Source organism: Acinonyx jubatus, chromosome B4 (assembly GCF_027475565.1).
Source record: "Acinonyx jubatus isolate Ajub_Pintada_27869175 chromosome B4, VMU_Ajub_asm_v1.0, whole genome shotgun sequence".
NCBI lineage: Eukaryota > Metazoa > Chordata > Mammalia > Carnivora > Felidae > Acinonyx > Acinonyx jubatus.
The window spans coordinates 119,025,863-119,041,670 of record NC_069387.1 but is presented as its reverse complement, the minus strand read 5'-3'; the positions used below and the strand labels follow the sequence as shown (position 1 = coordinate 119,041,670).

General features: G+C 38.8%; 1 protein-coding gene across 5 annotated transcripts in view; it reads right to left on the bottom strand.

The window, feature by feature from the left end:
* ANO4 (anoctamin 4) overlaps nt 1–15,808 on the bottom strand; it is a 412,471-nt gene that overhangs the window by 258,439 nt on the left and 138,224 nt on the right. The window lies entirely within an intron of this gene.

The window sequence follows — 15,808 nt, the reverse complement described above, 5'->3', positions numbered from 1 at the left end:
CATGTTGATGATGGCAAAGCTGAGCCTTGGGTCCCTGGAAATGGGGCAGAGTTTGACTTCCTCCCTGAAGGGCAACTGGACTTGACCTGAGTGGGAGACTTCTTTTGTGTTCAGCCCCAGGAATTTTTATGTTTTTTGATATAGCAACCAGAGTTACTTTAATCAACACAAACTCATCACTTCTATGGCAGCAGGTCTCTGAGATATGTGCAGTTTCAAAAGGAGAGCCCCACAAAGGACTGGCTTAAGAGTCCCAGTTGCAGGATGTTGGAAGTAGATTCTGAAAGTATCCTTTCCAGTAATTATTCTATGTGACCTCAGGAGTCAGGCCAAAAGTAATCTTAGGATTTTTGTCTTTTTGTTCTCTGGCACATAGTGGGCACTCAGTAAGTATTTGTTAAATAAATAGATAAGGGGGAGAGAAAGCCCTTGGTACTTAGAAGTGCATATTCTTTACTTCCCATGGGAATCTCAGGGAAGCATTTGGATTATAGGACAATTACTTTCAATGACTTGTAGAAATTACATAAGTGCTTTGTAGATGGCCAATGTGTCTCATTTTTATAAAACTACAGCTGCTTAAATATAAATAAAAGTGCAAATCAGGTCATTTTTGTGGCTTTTTCCTATCAACATACAAATTAACAAGGTTCTTATGGTAACATATTAGTTTATTAAATCTAAAAGGTAGCTAAATTGGACTTAAATTTATTTTTAATGACTTGCTTAGCTGAAAATGTATGTTAATTCTGCAGCTAATCCCCATTATCATTTAGCATCATCAAGTTAAATGCAAATGGTTACCTGGACACATGAACCCCTGTTCCTGACTATACTGGCTTGCCAGCGTTGCTCAAAAAAATGAAGCTGATCTCACAATCATGCATTCACTCTCCTTTGTGGGACTGGTGAGCATCCTTCAGCTGCCCTGCTCCATTTGATCCCCTTTTGCTTCCACTCTGCCCTGTGACAGCATCTATAGTGCTATGATGTAATTGTTTTGTTTTTGTGTTTTCTTCCTAACTGAATGAAAGGTAAGGCAGCACAAGGTGTTACTCTTCTATAATTCTCAAAGTTCAAGTCAGAACTTGCATTTAGTAGGTGCTTAATAAATGTTGAATGAATGAATGAAAAAATATTGAAAAAGTTCATCCAGTAGTCATTTGGAGACTAAGAAAACAGCATCATCAATGCATCATCAATTCAGTTACTGGGGTTCTTAGTGGCAATCTCACATAAATGCAAAGACGTCAGCTAAGCTTGCTGCTCAAAATTTACTCAGTTGGCCATCATGCACTCAACAGCCCTGTGTACACAATGGTAAATAATTAACAGTCTGTGCTCTCAGGGTGCTCAGTCTACAGGAGGCAAAAGACTTGTAAAAAGATACATTAACAAGCCAAGAGGTGTTTCATGCTATAACAGAAGTGCATACAAAGTGCATTGGGGCACAGCTCTGGGAACAGTTAATTGCCTCAAAAAAAAAAAAAAGGCACTTGAAAGAGAAGCAGACTTTCAGTTTTATATGGAAAGATGCTAAAAGGTTTGGTGTGGAGAAAGAGGGGTTTCTCATAAACAACACCCCATTTATTTTGTACAGAGTTTGATTAAAGAAATCCTTATTGATTGAGGAATATGGCTTAGAAAGTTTCATGGACATAATGGATTATGTAGCACCTCTTCATCTTGTCTAGTTCTTTCAATAAAACAGACATGATAAATGACCTTCTTTCTTTTAGCAACAGTTCATCAAAATTTAAGGTGATATAAAAACTCAGTAATCACAAAGTGATGGATGGAGATACACCACTAGGAAGAGCCCTAGTGAAATGATTTCCAGGGAATAATTAATAACCCCATATATGGAGACAGTGATGTTAAGAGGCATGTATGCCACCTAGTAAATGAGGTTTTTTGTCATCTCCTAGTACTGGGTAGGAAAGATGCAGAGGAGTGAGGAACCATTCTCCAGATAAATAAGGACACATCCCAATAATACCTGAAAAGTAGCACTGTGGAGAAAGAGACCTAAGAACCAATGAACATACATCCTCCACTTACAGAATGTTGTATAATTTTGTGCTTGGAAATCTAAAGTAATTTCAAGAACAAATGAGAAAACAGTTCTTGAACTAATGCATATGGAAGCCTGGATATTGATTTCCTGGACTATGGATCACCTTGCCACACTACCAAAGTTTATTTATTGTCCTGCAGTGTCTAAAAGAAGGGCTTGAAAACCCTAATTAAAATTCAAATGAAGGCAATCATCAGATAAAAGTGACCCACTGGCTAAGGAATTAAAATAAATTATGCTATGATGGCATTTGAAGAAAATAGAAGATCAGGATGGTTTTCTAAAAAATAAAAAAAAGTCAGACAAATATATGGAATGACAAACTGTCGTGTTTCAAGGACTATGCTGTAAAAAAAAATAATGAAAACTGAAAATAAATCCTCACTGTATTCATTTCGTTTTTCAATAGACAACTGAGTCTGTTTAACTGAATTTCATCAGCTGAAAAACATGATAAAGATGTCTAAAGAAAGTGAAATAATTACTTTGTGGACTTTTAGAAACAGGAGTCATATGATGCTCTGGAGTTATAAATAAGGTACATTTAAAATGAGATTGGCTGCATAACTGCATAAAATACTACAGGAAAATGTCAAAAGTGCTGATTGTGTCCCTGAACTTGGGATCTTCTCAGCCCCTTTCTGGCAACTCTTCCTACACAGTTATGTATGCCTTGCATCTCATCAACTTGTCCCTCCCATCACTGCTTCAGGCCACTCTATCCCTTTATGAAATTCTCCTCAAAGTATCCTAATCTGAACATGCTTTTTGCTCTCTACTAAGACTCTAAAGTGGGATTCTGGCATCGGATTGCTCATGTGTTTGAGAAATACAGGCAAAACCTCTTTGCCAAGAGGAAAGGGAGGACCCATGACCCAGGCCAAGGGTGACATCAGTTACTCAGGTTGTAACCAGTGGTGGCATGGAATGAAGGACAGCTGGAAGGGAAGGTGCTGGGTGGTTAAGTGGCCAAGGCATTTATTGCTATGGTGATGGTAGTGATTATAAATAGCACCAAGTGTCTTGGCTTCTTCTCACAGCCCTAGAAGGTGTACAAATGGAAAATGAGAAATTTAAATCAGTGAATATACAATTAAGAGCATGCATGGATAAGCGAGAAAGTTCCCATAGCTACTCATCTCCTACAGTATAGGCATCTCTCATCTTCTAGAATCACAGAGCAGATATGGCCAAGGACCAAGCCCAGAGCCAGACTGTAAAGGCTGTAGAGCTTTAGTGCAATCACACAATCAGTTTCATCAGGTGTAGGATATTAAGGTATGGCCACACCCTGATAAATGGGCAGACACAGACAATGCTGAAAACTCTGAACCCAGAAAATCCTCCTATACAGGGGGCTAGGCATTTCCTAAGAAAATCAGATAAACCTCTCCCTGCATAATAACCTGTTGATGCTTCATGGCCCTCACCCTGCCCCACCCTCAGGACCCACTCCTACCACCTCTCATTGCCTCTAGGTCTATACCCTAAAATTAGGTCATAGTAAAGCCCAGAGGGAGGAGTATCAGACAGCCTACACACCTTAACATTTATAGAACCTTGCCAATCTGCATTGTCAGGAACCAGGAGATTTATGAGTTTCCAATGACATCGGTCAATGAATTAATTCATTGACGGTATACACTCACCCAAGATTTAGGATTTAATGCTTTTGCTCGGGCACCAGAGAGTGGCATCAGTGATCTGACAAACTGTCAAATTAAAGCTTGAACTCAAAGGTGGCTTAAGTTTATGACATCAGACTGAACCTCCCTGCCATCCTGTACAGTAGGGGTCAGCAAACTATGGCCTGTGGGCCAAATCTGGACATCTATCTGTTTTGGTATAGTTCACAAACTAAGAATAGTTTTTCAGTTCTTTTAATGTTAAGAAACAAGCACACAAACAACAACAAAAATTACCAGTCTTTGGCAAGAACAATTGTTGAATTTTGTCTCCTGACAAAATATTTACCATCTGGCCCTATATAGAAGTTGCATGAGTGGACTTCTATTTTAGGAGAAAGAGTCTAAAGACTTAGAGAGATGGGATGCTGAACTGGATCTATTATGAGCAATCATCACTCCGTAACCATAACTCCTACTCTTCATGAGGACTAAGGAGGGTGGCACCCTTGAAAAGCTTGCAGTGGCTGTCCTCTGCAGGTAAAGATGGTACAGGGCAGGAAGGATGCTGAAATGAAATTGAGTTCTTTGATTTCAATGGAGATAAAAGGATCCAAGAATGGTAGGAGCCAGCCAGTGGTACTTGACTGTCAGTGACAAGATGAATGCAACCAACCACAGGGATGAGGGGTAATCAGAGCCTTGATCCAAGGATCTGTGGTGACAACTAAATTATCAGAAGATTTGAAGAAATGAAATAAAAATAGATTATCTATCTATGAAAGTGCTACTTCTGGACACATATGAGAGGAAAAATTCTATGTGTGATGGGCCAAAATCTAATGCAGTCACTATAGTGGGGATTCTCAGCCTCTTACCAAGTTTCACTGACCCACAGCTTCTCAACAGAGGGAGAGGCTGAGTCCTTTTGAGGATGACCCTACAATGCTGCCTCAAGCATCCCTCAAGCCTTCCATGGAGGATCCTGTGGCTGTTTCTAGGGTGACTATGTACTAGAGAAAGGAAAATACTCAGAACTTCCATAAACTAGATACTGGATCTGAATTTACTCTGCTGTCTGAAATACTGCTTTGGTGCACCATTCAATGGGAGGCAACTAGTGGAGACAGGTGATAGGAGTCTTGGCTTGAGTGCACCTCACTACAGATCCAGTGAACCCAGAGATTTACCTCAGGGTTATTTCCCCACTGCCAGGATGTACAGTGGAAATAGATATATTTATCAATTGGCAACCCTCCACATTGGTTCACTGATTCATTGAGTGAGGGACAAACGGATACTCCTAGAGCTACTCCATCCAATAGAATAAACTGAAATCATTGCCACACGTAGGGGAATTGCAGAGATTGGTGCTACTATCCAAGGCTGGAAGAATTTAAGGGTGGTGATTCCCATCTTATCTTTATTTAACTCAGAAAAGGCCAGATGGTTTATGGAGACTACTGGGAGACAATCACAAACTGAATCAAGTGGCATTGCCAATCACAACTGTGGCTCGAGCAGCATTTTTATTGTAGAAATCGACAGACTGTGGCATATGGTATGCAGCTACTAGCCAGGCAAATACTATTACCCTCTATCCCCATAGTAAAGAAAATCACAATGAAAATGCTTTCTGTTACTGGGGAAAAAAGTACACCTTTACCGTAGCATCAGATCTCTCTGACATATCATGCTCTGGAGCATTTTTGCCAGCACCACTATTCATGGACATGCAGAATGCCTCATCCATTTGCTGTGTTATCTCACTGAACATTGCCTGTGTCCAGGGAGTGTATTTTAAGACAAAATAAGTGCAGCATTGTACTATCATCATAGAATTACTGCTCTTACCATATTTCTCATGTAAATAGCACTTTATGTAATTTATCTCCTCTTCCACCAAAATATACTGGTCCAAAAAAAAGGAGGAAAAGTGAGTGTTCCTATCCTAACTCTCACCATAACACTTAACAACCCACTTATAGAATTTTTGCTTTTCATCTCAATGACCTTGACCTTGACATGGGCAGTCTTACTGCCTTAGTACCTGGTGACATGCTTCTAATTAGTAAACACAGCCAGAGTTCCACTGAGTTGGAAGCTGAGATTGCCCTGGGTAGTTTGGGTTGGCCACATCAATAAACCAAGAAGGAAAGAAGGGCTCACTGACTAATCCCCTCTACCACAGAGAAACTGGATTGCTAATACAACATGGAGGACTATGCTCCTCCATGGAACCAGGGAACACTGAAGCAACCCAATAAAGAAGGGACTGTCAGGACTGAGATTCTGCAGGAACAAAGGTTTGGGTCACCCTCTTCCAGCCCTACCTAGCTGAGAAGCTAGAGCAAGTAAGGGGTACGTAGAGTGAGGATGGAGGAAGACAGCTTGTGCAACAGAATCCAGGGCTGCGGTAGCTGGGCTTTTCACTGTTCTTTATTCCCTTGTTACTGGTTTGAAGAGGGAACACCACTCTAGTGACATTATTCAGCAATGACCCATAGCTGATGGGACTTCCTGACACCCCTATAAAGGCAACAAGAACATTTCACTTAGACAAAAGATAAATGCATATACTAAGGGGCAAAAGGGGCAGACTGTGCCAGGTATCAACCCCTGTCCCTCCGGATTTTCTCTCTACCTTCTCCATGTTGTCCTATGAACTGAGAGGCTAAGTAGGATGGATGATATCAGTGGGCTCCTCTGCTCTGTGGCTTCTGGTTGGGTCCTGCCAACGGGAGCCACCAGTGAAAGACAGAAGAGCAGAAGGAGAGTGATGTCAGGGTGTTAATGCCCCTGTGTTAATTGCTTCCATCTGGAGGCCAATTACATAGTTGGCCTGGACACTTCAGCAGATGCAACTATGTATCTCCATTTCCAGCAACAACTGGCCATGTCTCCTTACACAAGTCTGCCAGAGGGTTCTATCTACCTCTACCCCTTCGGCCTAGGGGAAGTAAACAGAGCTGCAGTTACTATCCCCAGAGTGCTGTACTGTCCCTGTAGTTTCCTTACACCCTGCCCACACCTTTGCAAATGATCCCTTTATTACATTCTTCTCAAATTATCCTAATTTGAGTGTTCCATCTGTTTCCTGCTGAGACCCAGATTTATATAGCATCAACAGGGTAAAACAAAATGCAGCTTTTGTAAGGCATTAGTTTGTTTTTCTGAACACAGACACACAAGAAATCTGATAAGGTCAGCTCACGTTCTTGAGGCAAAAGCACAGCATATGAAACGTGAGTGTGTGAGAGAGAGATACACAGACAGACGGCCAGACAGACAGGGAGAGAGACAGAGAGGTATTGGAAAGGGGATTCCCATTGAGAAAACTAACCCTAAAGGGAGAGAAAGCTGTAGTGAAAAGGGGACAAGATGCCCAGGCCTCTCTGGCCAGTTAGAGCATCACATCCTCTTGGCCATTGGGATTGGCTTGAAAGTGAGCATATGACGGTATTAGAGTCATATTTTGGGACTTTGGCTGCAGTGACCTGGAGCAAGGCATCCATATGGCTGGAGCCACTATTAGCCACCTTGCAGCTAAAAGCGAATACCACGCCTGAGAATGAAGCCAACCCAGAGGAAAACTGAATCCCTGGATCAAATCATGCCTGAAGCTAGATATTCCTTTGAACTTTTCTTCTGCTCGAGGCACTCTGAGTTGGGTGCTCCATCACCTGCAATGAAGAAAGTTCTTACTATCAGTGACAAACCAAGGACATGGTGGTAGGACAAACCCACCCTGTGTGCAGGTATTAAAAGGGTAAATTATAAAGAATTTAAAAATAATAATAGAACCCATATGAATCAATCTGTTTTTTATTATTACCATTCAATGGTAACTTTAAACATCAAAGTATTCCTCCCCCAAAGTTCTAAATAACTGTTGCAGTTACTGTTAAGTTTAATAACATACTATACATATGTTTTAAATTAGCTTATTTTATTATCTTTAAATAAACTTCGTATTCTAATTGGAAATTAATTCAGAGAACTCTCAAGTCTATAGTTGACCTCCAGACTTAAGCAAACTCAACTATACACATTTCAAAAATAAATTCATTATGGGAGCTCTGAAGTGGGCCCAGCTCAGCCTAGGGAAATTAGGAGAGGCTTCCCAGAAAAGACAACACTTGAGCTGAATATTACATACAACACCTAGTGCTCATCATAACAAGTGCCCTCCTTAATACCCATCCCCATCTAGCCTATCCCCCACTCACCTACTTCCATCAACCTAGAGTAGGCTGTTAATAGATATTTGAGAATAGATGAATGAACCCAGGGAATGGTTTTTGGGGACTAGAGAATCTGCCTAAACAAAAGAGACATGAAAAAGTGTGCTCTATTTAGGGAATTTAAATTTAGGGAAGACGGAGAGAATGGAAGGGTAGGCAAGTAGGGACCTGATCACAACAACTTTGTGCATGCATGTTCTCTCCGATGCCTGAAATCCTTTCTGGGAAGAAACAAATAAAATGGAGGCTGGTGGGGCAGAGGAGGGATTGAGACAGAGCTTTCACTGGACCAAGGCTAGCACACAAAGCACCTATGCTGACAATTCTTCAGCATTCAGAATAACATGTATTAAGCACTTTTTGAACCAAATAAAATTCTTCACAATCCTTGGTGAAATAATAAACTCCGAATCAGTAACTATGCACCAGCCAAGCTTTAGCATCAGGATTTTCTCCTAATTATAATGCCCAGTGGAAAGATGGTCAAGATGCAAGCTCAGCATCCAGCTCCAAACAAGTTTATACGCAAATACATCATCCCTCCAGCCAAAACACTAATGGTACTTCTTTAAATAAAGCTTTTTAAAGGCCCTGATGGCATGGAAAACACAACTTGAGAATCCACATTAAACTGCTACTTTGTGCCTCGAAAATTAGCCAAATTAGTTACTGACAAAAAGATGGAATGTCAACCATGCATTTTGTGCAACCACAAACATTAAGATATTTAACACCAAATAGTTATTCATCACCTGTTAAGTGCCAAGGAATTTTTTGGACCTTTTCATTAATCTATCATCATCTACTGCCCACTAAACATCACACATAGTGTTAGGTGCCCAAGGTTAAGATAGAATGAGACATCAGGGTACCTGGATAGCTCAGTCGGTTAAGCTTCTGACTTCGGTTCAGGTCGTGATCTCGCAGTTTGTTAGTTTGAGCCCTGCATCCGGCTCTATGCTGACAGCTCAGAGCCTAGAGCTTGCTTCAGATTCTGTGTCTCCCTCTCTCTCTGCCCCCTCCTTCGCTCACTCTCTGTCTCTCTGTCTCTCTCTCAAAAATAAACATTAAAAAAAAATGAGACATCACTCTGCCCCTAAGAACCCTCCAGTATGACAGCAAATCTATAAACACAAAACTATTGTTCAATATGTTAGGCCCTACTATAGGGATGCAGAAAAAGTACACTTCAGAGTTAATGCTCTAAAAACACTTTAGATTTTCATGTCTGCAAATCATCTGTGATCTGTATGTAGGAGGTTTTTTTATGGGCCTAAGATGCTAGAAGAGTTCAGTGTATTAGTCAGGATGGATTAGGTTTTGCCACACAAACAAACAACCCCCCAAATCTCACTAACTTAAAACAACAAAGATTTATTTCTTGCTCAGGTTACATGTCCTGTTGTGAGTCAACTAGAGAACTGTTCACATCATCACACAGAGAGACTCAAGCTGATGGAGTAGCTACTGTCAAGAATTAGAATATATCAAAGCATGCATTGGTTCTCAAATATTCTGCCCAGAAGTGATGTCTGTCTCTACCACTCACAGTTAGCTGGCTATGACAAGTCATGGCTATATCTGAGTTGAGTAGGGAAGAACAACTGTACGATACTGTATCTCAAAAGGAAGGAATCAAATAGTTGTGAACATCCTAGAAAGCTGCCTTAAAGATGTGACACAAGTGGAAGCAGGAAAGTGCTATTCCTGAATACGTTTATCATGTTACTTTGTGCCCTGAGGCTTGACTTTCCTTAAGAGTCCTTGCTCTTTTTCTTTGCGAGATGAAAATCCAGATGCACAATGACTACTTTTGTGGAATTCCTACTCCTATTTGGCAACTATGTGAATCTTGCTTCTAATACTTGTTTGAGTCACTGCTGTTGGGAGTAATTACAAAATGAGGAAACAGGGTGGAAATAGAGAAAGAAAGCAGGGAAGATGGCAGAGGAGAAGTGGTTTCTGCAATGAAATTATTGGCAAGAAACAGGAAGCTAAGGGAAAATAGACACCAAATCCTGAAACTTTACTCAGATTTGTAAGAAGAGGGAAAGCTAAGTCACACAGGCGTCGATTATTTTCTTTGCCTTATTCTCCATTTCAAATAAGACAAAAGCCTTTTTATGTCCAAATTAATGTCAACAGAAGAAATTAAAAGGGATCTTCTTTAAGCTACGAAGGAGAATAAAGTTTCTAAGAAGCAAGGGATGATGTAGAAATTAATTATATAATCCACACCCATATAAATATAGGAAATGTCAGTTTTCTATATTTAGTATGATGTTTATAGCTTTATTGTAGCAAATATAAATTATATGTGGTTTTCATAGGCTTAGTTTTAAAAAAAAATTGCTCTTCCCAACCCATGAAGTCCTCAATCTCAAATTCTCCTACCTCTGATAATAGAATGTTTTCACACATATATCCCTGCCAAGAAATTAAGGAATGGTTACCTTTAATTTTCTTTTGTGGCTCTAATGGTTTGATTTCAAATGGAGGCCTTTAATATTTAATTTGCTTCATTTTATCTTCTCATATTGACCTATTTAGTAAGAATAATCTTTCATAAGAGAAGCATTAACACAGATTATTTTAGAATTTTGTTTTAAGGAGGTTGTAGTAGTGTTACAAACTCAGCTTCAGAGACAGTCTAATTTCTTTCTTTCATCTCATATCTACCACTTCTCAAACACAGCTGATATGATATAAAGCCCTCAACCTCTAATTTAACATGGGTGATTCAATGATGCTATTGTTTTGACAGCTGAACCCTGAAAATCTTCATGTGGCACCATACCTGTCTGCCTATCAGCTTCACAGGGAGGCAGGATGGCCTGGAGCTTATGAGTAAGGACCTCAGAGTTGGTATCCCTCAGCATTTGCATTAATTAGTGACCTGGGGCACGCAATTACTTCTCTGTATCTTTGTTTGCTCATTTAAGGGTTGTAGTGAGGATTAAGTAAGATCATGAATGTAAATTATTTAGCACCACATGTGGAAAATAAGGAGTACCCCATAAATGTTAGTTATATTATAACCACCTAGTATTGTCATTCTGTAATGAGGAGGTCCTCTACCCATCTATCCGTAAGAATGTCTGATTCTGCTTTGCCTGTTGTACATTTGAGATTGTCCATTTAAGGTTTTCTGAACCTTACAATTTTTTTATACACTGTGCAATTTTTTTTCACACTTCTTAGCAATAAAGAAGGGTTATTAAAAATGTGACAATGTCCATGGACCCTGGAAGTGACCTCCAAATGTACCTGGACATCCTCTTAAGCATTTCAAGAATGCTTGAATGCCCATCACCTACCCTCCCCTCCCTCCCACCCCTCCATCAACCCTCAGTTTGTTCTCAGTTTTTAAGAGTCTCTTATGCTTTGGCTCTCTCCCACTCTAACCTCTTTTTCCTTTTCCTAACCTCTAACCTTTTTCCTTTTCTCATCTTTTGGGATGAGCACTGGGTGTTGTATGGAAACCAATTTGACAATAAATTTCATATATTAAAAATACATATAAATAAATAAAACTAGCATTTTTTATCAGTAAAAAAAAAAAAAAGAATGCTTGAGCCTCCAAATGCCCAATAAAGTCTTCTCCACTGTCACAGACACCACACTGCACTGCTTCTACAGAAACAAAAGCACCATCACCTTAAATCTTGATGAACCCAATTAACTAGAGAAGAAAGGTATGTTGACCTGAGAATCATATTTTGTTCATCTCTCCTTCAGCCTTACCCGCACCTCCAATCAATCAGAAAGTCCTGCCAAGTTTCCCTCTTAAATATTTTAAGATCGTCTGTTAATCGTAAAAGATAAAACCCATACTGCTTCCCATGTAAAACATGATCTAGCCATCTAGCCCCTGATTTAGATCCTGGCACTCCCCCTCACACTTGATTCTCCTATAATATGAAACTGCTTTGGTTCACACATTCACCTTGCCGTTTCCCACCTCATGCTTTTGTTCATGCTAGAATGCCTTTCCTTCACCATAGTCTTTGTATAACTGGCAAAATTCTTCCTGCCCACTCTTTATGATACAATATAGACATCATCTTCCACAGCTTCTCTCCTACCCCCTTTGCCAAGCTGAAATAGCTGCCCTTCTTCTGCATTCGCCGAACACCCTCTATCCATCTCTATCATTGTCCTCACTCTGCTGTTTTACAATTATTGATTTTTCTATTTTCCCCAACTAGCTTTGACAGCTGACCATATACTTTATTCATCTTCTCTTCTTCCAGTGTTCAGTACAGAGCCATGAAGAGATGTTCAACAAATAATTCCTGAAAGAGGGAGCAACTTTACCCTCAGATACACCTCAACATATCAGTGTAAACTTGGAAAAGTTTCCTAAATTCCATGGCAATCATCTTCCTCATTTATAAAATAGAGAACTGGCTAAGTCCTCTGTCAACCAAAAGGTACCATGATTCTACAATATGTGCTTTTCTAAAACCAGCATTTGCAATTAGAGGCAGAAATGAAAACTTGCTGATTATGTACAAAACCATTTAGCATACTTAAGATGTACAACCCAACAACCTACCTTCAACTTCATCTGCCACCTGTGCCTTTCCCTCACCCATTGTTTCAGCCACACCATCAATTTCAATGTTCTCTAAATGCACTGTAGACTTTTCCATGCCTCTGGTTTTGTCCATTAAGTTTTCTCAGCATGGAACATTGTCCAGCCTCTCCTTGCTCAGAGAGATCCCACTCTCTTCTGTACCCATAGCTGTAATGCAAGCTCTACTATGACATTTCTTCCTTGATTAGATTTGACATAGCACTTGTTCCTTTTGCCCTATTATAAAAGTTAACACAGCTACATCCTTGACTTCACTATAAATCACTTGAAACACAAAGTAGGTCTTATTCATCACTATTAGCATTCAAAATGCACAGAGCTGCCCACACAGTAGGTGTTAAATAAATCCTTTTGGTTGCTATGTAAACATATTCCTGATGTTACTATAAAATAAGAAAGTCCACTCAAAGGACAAATTGGCAATGCCAAAACAAGATTATGAATGTATATATGAATAAATGTATGTATGCGTTTAGTTATTTATTTATTGTGAGCAGGGCAGGGGCAGAGAGAGAGGGAGAGAGAGAATCCCAATCAGACTTCATGCTGTCATGGGGCTCAATCTCACGAACTGTGACATCATGACCTGAGCTGAAATCAAGAGATGGATGCTTAACCAACTAAGCCACACAAGAACCTCTAAACAAGAATTTTTAATTGAACATCTTCCTTCAATTTTAGCCATAGAAAATAAGGTAAAAGCTATAAATGCAAAAAGATATTCTGGGAAAAAATTGTTTAAAATAATAAAAAACTGAAAACAGGAAACTCTCTAAGTATGATAAAGTACATCAATTCAAGAAACTATCAGAGACATTAAAAGTGATAATTCAAGGATTACTTAGAAATGTGGAAAAAATGTAAACAAGACAGTTAGAACACAAAATTAAATATGTGTCACAGTTGTAACTGTAAAATCCTATGAATAAAGATTTGAAGGATATCCAGAAACCACAAATAGACCCTTCTACCACAATTATGGGATTTCTTTTTTTTTTTAATAAGCCTCCTTCAATGCCAATATAAAGTTGTTTTAGTGAATAATGATAATAATAAAAGCTTATGGACAGAAAGTATAAGTTAATGAAAATAACAGAAATAAAGGTGAAAAAGCATGTGCTGAACCAATCTGACATTACTAACACAGAGAAATTATACATACAGATATAGCAAATAAAGTGATCAGAGCCAAGTTTGAAAATGAGAAATGGAATACTCCCTACTACAAAAACAAAGAAGGAACTTAATTCCTGATAAGAAAGCAGGAACTGATATAAGTGTGGTCCAAATGGGTTTCAGATTAAGACATAAGAACCTAGGAACTTGGGGCATAGGACATAGGAGGAGGTAAAAGAAATGGGCTTAGGACCACTTGAGGTAAGAGTTAGTATTAAGACTCCCTAAACAAAGTCCAAGAACTCAAAATGTCACCCAGTCCATGAAAAAGGCAGTAAATAAATTGCCCACTCACTAAAAAAAAAAAAAAATAGCATAAAATCTTGCTGATTAAACAATGCCATGAGGAAGGAAAAGAAAAAACCACCTATGAGAAATCCAAGCCCTAGACTTGACCATGTGTGGGTAAAGAATTCAAACTTGTATTTGCATGAAGAGAGACTCCTGAGTTGAAAAATTAAAATAGGAACCATCTCAAGATCTAGGAGATTTAGAGGCAGACATGAAATGTTTCTTAAAGGACCCAGAGGCACCTGGGTGGCTCACCTAGTTGAGCATCCAACTCTAGATTTCAGCTCAGGTCATGATCTCACGGTTTGTGAGACTGAAACCTGTGTCAGGCTCCATGATGACAGCACGGGGCCTGCTTGGGGTTCTCTCTCTCCCTCTCTCTCTGCCCCTCCCCTGCTTGTGTGTGCTCTTTCTCTCAAAATAAACAAACTTAAAAAAAAGAAATGTTTCTGAAAGGACCCATGTAGGAGCCAGGACACATGGAACTCCATTCACCAATGCACAAGTAAACAACCACAATAATCAAAATTCCTGCAGAAGGTCAGTTCACAAAGGAAAGCTACAAACTATACAAGAAAATGGAATATGATGATGAAGATTAAGCATAATAAAAAATAATAATTGTGCCTCAAGAACTAAAAATAGAAAAGTCTTTTTAAAAAACAATATTTTACTGTATCACAATAGTAAAAAGGACTAGGACATAATTCTATGGGAACAAAAGGTTATTTTGAAAAAGAACCAACAAAGAAGCCAACGTAAGAGAGAGTTAATAAACTAGAACACAGAACAAGGAAAATCACACAGAATGCAGCACAGAAATGATATAAAAAACATGCAAGATCCATTAAGAAACATGAAGCATAGTCAAACCTGTCTATACATAGTTTTAAAATGAAAGAAAGAATAGCAGGGGGGAAAATTCAAAATAGTGGTTGAAAAATGTGCACAATTGAAAGAAAACATACGTCTCTAATACTTCTTAACCTGACCATAGCTATCACAACTGAAAACTGCACTCCTTCAAAGGAAAGAGCAAAGAGCTAAAGCAAATAAAGACAATTGCCAACAAAGAAATCATAAGCAGACTGATAGATTTCTCATGAGCTACAAAAGATGCAGGAAGCAATGAAAAAATATCTTCCAACAGCTAAGAAATTATCTTCTAAGAATTGAGGAAAAATAACTCACCTTAGAATTCTATACTCAGCATCACTATTATTCATGAATGAAGCAAAATAGACATTTTCAAGAAACAAGGAAGATTTTACCACGCAGAGAGTCAAAAAGATGTTCCTTGTTAAGAACCACGCTGAATCCAGAAGGAATAAGTGAAATGCAAAAAGCAATAATAAGCAAACTGGTTATTGTGTTGGCAAATCTATGTAAAACTACTGACTAAAAAAAAAAAAGTAATGGTTAATACAGAGAAGACCAGACAGCAGGTATAAGTAAAATATTAAACCAAAATACTACATAAAGGTGTGCAAAGATGGTTAAGCAGTATTTGGATCCTTGTGCTACTGGGGAAAAGGACAGATATTATCTTTAGCTCTTGACTACTATACATGTTCAAAACACCTATGGATACTACTACTAACACCAGACTTTAATAAGTCAAGGAAAATGCTATGATTTATAAGGAAAAGGTAAGTAAAAGACTATAATCTTGAAAGTTTGAAAAGAAAGACTATGTCTTTTACTAACAGAAAAAAAACCAGGTTTTTTTTCAATGTTCAAATCAAAAGGAAGAAAAAAAAATACAGGAAAGAAAAATAGAAAGTACATAGTAAAA